The sequence below is a fragment of the Cervus elaphus genome, chromosome 15 (assembly GCF_910594005.1).
Source record: "Cervus elaphus chromosome 15, mCerEla1.1, whole genome shotgun sequence".
NCBI classification, from domain to species: Eukaryota; Metazoa; Chordata; class Mammalia; order Artiodactyla; family Cervidae; genus Cervus; species Cervus elaphus.
The window spans coordinates 1,664,260-1,668,190 of record NC_057829.1 but is presented as its reverse complement, the minus strand read 5'-3'; positions in this window follow the sequence as shown (position 1 = coordinate 1,668,190).

Sequence of the window (3,931 nt, the reverse complement as noted above, 5' to 3'; positions counted from 1 at the left end):
GCATCTGGCAGTCTGCTGCATTGTAGATTGTATGAAAATCTGCAACAGGATATTCTTTTTCTATTTTTATTGCATATTGGATGTTCATCTTTCAATTAATTTGTGAGTAGTTTATCTGAAGAAGGAATTCATAGGGCCTGAACTCCATCTCAGGCCTGTCCGTGCTGGCCATGCTCGGCTGCCTCTCCAGTGGACTCTGAACTCTCTGCTTAGTGCCTGTGAGGACGACAATGGAAGGATAAGACCCCCTCCAGACAGAGGAATCCTGAAGATCACATCCAGGCTACTCATTGCCTAAGAGGAAGCATACCGTAATCACACCTGTCTCCGGACAGGTCATAAACTTTTTTTCGTATCTGTCAAGATGTAATCACAGGCTTATCGATTATTAACTGGTTGGAATGTAACTGCGGGCTTATTGACTATTGACTGTTTAAGACACGTACACATGGGGCAAGTGGTGGGTTTAGACACGTACACATGGGGCAAGTGGTGGGTTTAGACACGTACACATGGGGCAAGTGGTGGGTTTAGACACGTACACATGGGATAGGAGGTGGGTTTAGACACGTACGCATGGGGTATAAAAGATTTTCACAAATGCTGGACGGGGTCCTTGGCTAAGAGGAGACTCTGCCTTGGGCCCGCCGGCGTAATAAACTGCACTCCACTATCTGCATTGTCCTTCTGAGTGAGTCTGTTTCCCGGAAAGCGTGGCTATAACATTTGGTGCATGGGCCGGGAAACTCCTCACTTTGAGGAGACAGGTCTCATTTGAGGCCACCCCGAGGCTTTGTGGCTTGAATCTCCTAGAGGGGGGAAGGCGCCTCGCCCCTCTGGAAGAATTCAGCCTTTCAAAGCCCGGTTTCTTCGCTTTGGCAGGTAGTGGACGGCAGCAGGGGAACTGAGCGCTCAGGTGAGGAGGAGCCCACCCAGCAGGGTGGAAGAGGGGGCCTGATCACCCCCCTGGGAGGGACTAGAAGGAGCGAGGACCCACAGGAGCCTGGAATAGGCAGGCAGCGATTGCTTGGTACATAGGTCGACGAGCATGCTGGGGTTTAGGAAGGAAATTTGTGAAGGACCTTTAGGAGGTGTGTCCACGCCGTCTCAGGGAAAATTATTACCAAGCGATCACCAGGGGATTTTTAGGATAGGAAACTGGTCCTTGTATGCTCGTATTCTGCCCTCCCCCAGGAGGTGTCCCGTCTGCTGTGAAATTCTTGACCCCCACCCCGGAATTGTTAGGCTAGAAGGAGGGGGAAACAGAAGTGAGTATGAATTGGCTTTTCCGGAGATGGCCTGGAACATGAGATATTTAACCCATCTGTGTTTTCATCCGCACCTGATCAAGCCCACCAAGGCAGAATGGACTTTAAGGGAGAAACAGTCTCGGACCATGTGATGTTCTGGTTCAGCTGTGCTGACCAGCAGGTGAAGACACGCTGATCCCCCTTCTCCCTCTGGGATATGGCAGGTAAGGCTCTTCTCACCCCAATTAGGAAGGAGGCAGAATGGCAATTTAAGTGTCACTGAGTGGAAATATCAGAAGTACATAGGGTACTGAGAACTTCGTAGACAGAACGAAAAGAAAAAGTAGAAGAAGGTCTGAGAAGGTAAGCAAGATGGGGGAAAGTGAATCTAAGGCAACTGTATCGGAGTGCATGATTAAAAATTTTAAGAAGGGATTAGGAGGAGACTATGGGGTGAAGATGAAGCCTAACTGCCTCCACATACTCTGTGAGGTCGAATGGACCCCTATGGGAGCAGGATGGCCACCAGAGAACACCGTGAACTTAAAGTCACAGGAGAGCCAGGACACCTGGATCAATATCCATCTATTGACTCATGGCTAGGGTTAGCTCGAGACCCTCCTACTTGGACAAGTTTCTGTATCCAGAAGGGAAAGGGAAAAATATTAAGGGCACAAAAATTGACTGATGATAAAAAAGGAAATTCTACAGGATTTGGACGGGGATGACCTGACCCCTCCCCCATGCTGGATAATGACACGCCTGCCTCCCAGTGCTTCATCAGGACCGGAGGCCTCCTTACTGCCCGATCCAGGGCCAGGTGAAGTTTCTGCAGCACCGCTGCTCCTCCGCCAGCTTTCCCGGAGTTCGTAGAGCCGCCGTTTGGGCAGGCTCCGATCCCGGTGACAGAAGCCTCTGGCCAACACTTCCAGGATCCCGCTCCAACCGAATCGCCCAAGCTATACCCGCCTCTCCCGGTGAGTACTGACAAGAAGGGGAGGGAGACGTTGGAATTAAGCAGAGACCGCGCTCTGCCAGAGAGCTGGAGGGAATGAAAGAGAACAGACAAGAGACTTACAGTGCAAGCTGCTGCTCTGGGAAAGTCTAACTCGGGCCCTCCAGAAAACCTCATCTGCCCCAGGGACAGGACAGTCCTTCAGCCGGTCCCAAGGGAAGCCCTGGGCCAGTTACAGCCAAACCAGTGTGACCGGTGCCGAGCTTTTGGCCACTGGAAGAATGAATGCCCTAAGGCAAGGAAGGAAGAGGAAGCTCCCGCAGTTGTGGGGCTTGCTGACTTGGAAATTGACTAGGGCTGCTAGGGCTCAGAGATATTAGGTCCCTGAGAGCCCACGGTGACCTTAAAAGTGGGGGACCAAAACATTGACTTCATGGTGGATACAGGAGAACTGTCGGTAGTAACAAAACCTGTGGCACCACTGTCCACAAAGACTGCCGCTGTTACTGGGGTATCGGGAGAAGAGATGACTAAATCGTTTTGCCAGCCCAGAAAATGTCAGATGGGGGGGGGGGCACCAAGTGACATTCCTGAGTGCCCAGTACCCCTGTTGGGAGGAGACTTGCTGTCCAAACTAGGAGCACAGGTGACTTTCTCCCCTGAGGAGAGGCCCACCTTCTGGATGGACTCTATGACTTATTTGCCCTCTCTCTCAGTGCCAACCCAAGATGAGTGGAGGTTGCATGAGCCTCTGAAGGCAGAACCGGGTGGGCCAGAAGAGCATGAGGGAGCTAACTCAATTATTCCCTGAGGTCTGGGTGGAAGACAACCCCTCCTCCCCCCAGGCTGGCTAAACATCACGCCCCAGTGATAATGGAACTCAAACCAGGCACCATCCCGGTTAGAGGGTGCTGGTACCCGCTATGGATGGAGCCTGAACCGGCATATTGCCCCACATCAATAGATTGAAACAAACAGGCATTCTAGTAGAGTGCCAATCGGCTTGGAATACGCCAATCCTGCCAGTCAAAAGGGAAGGAGGACAGGACTATAGGCCTGTACAAGATCTCAGGCTAGTCAACCAGGCTACTGTGACTTTACATCCCACTGTTCCAAACCCCTATACCTTGCTTAGCCTCCTCCCGCCGAGGACTAAAGTTTACACTTGCCTAGATCTCAAGGATGCCTTCTTCTGCATATACCTCGCCCCAGCATCACAGCCATCGTTGCCTTTGAATGGGAAGATCCAGTCGGGAGCACCAGATAACAAAGGCTAACTCCACAGCCATCTTTGGGGAAGCCTTGGCTTCTGATCTGGACTCATTCCGTCCGGAAGAGTATGGATGTCAGCTCCTACAATACGGGGATGACCTGCTGCTGGCTGCCTGAGACCAAGGAAAAATGCTGGAAAGGGACAAATGCACTGCTCCAGCTGTTGATGGAAGCAGGTTACCGGGTGTTGAAAAAGAAGGCACAATCTACAAAGAGGAGGTAAGGTATCTGGGGTTTGTTTTAAAGAAGGGCTCAAGGTTCCAGACCCTAATTGGGTCCTACATACTGATGGCACTAGCCTGATAAAACAAGGACAACAGCTGTTGGGTTAGCCAGAGCAGAAGGGGCCATCAAGACTGAAAAGAGATGGTGGGAATTGTCAAGTGACAAATTATTGGTACCGGAGGAGCTGGCACACACTCTGGTAAGCCAAACACACCAAGCGACCCACCTA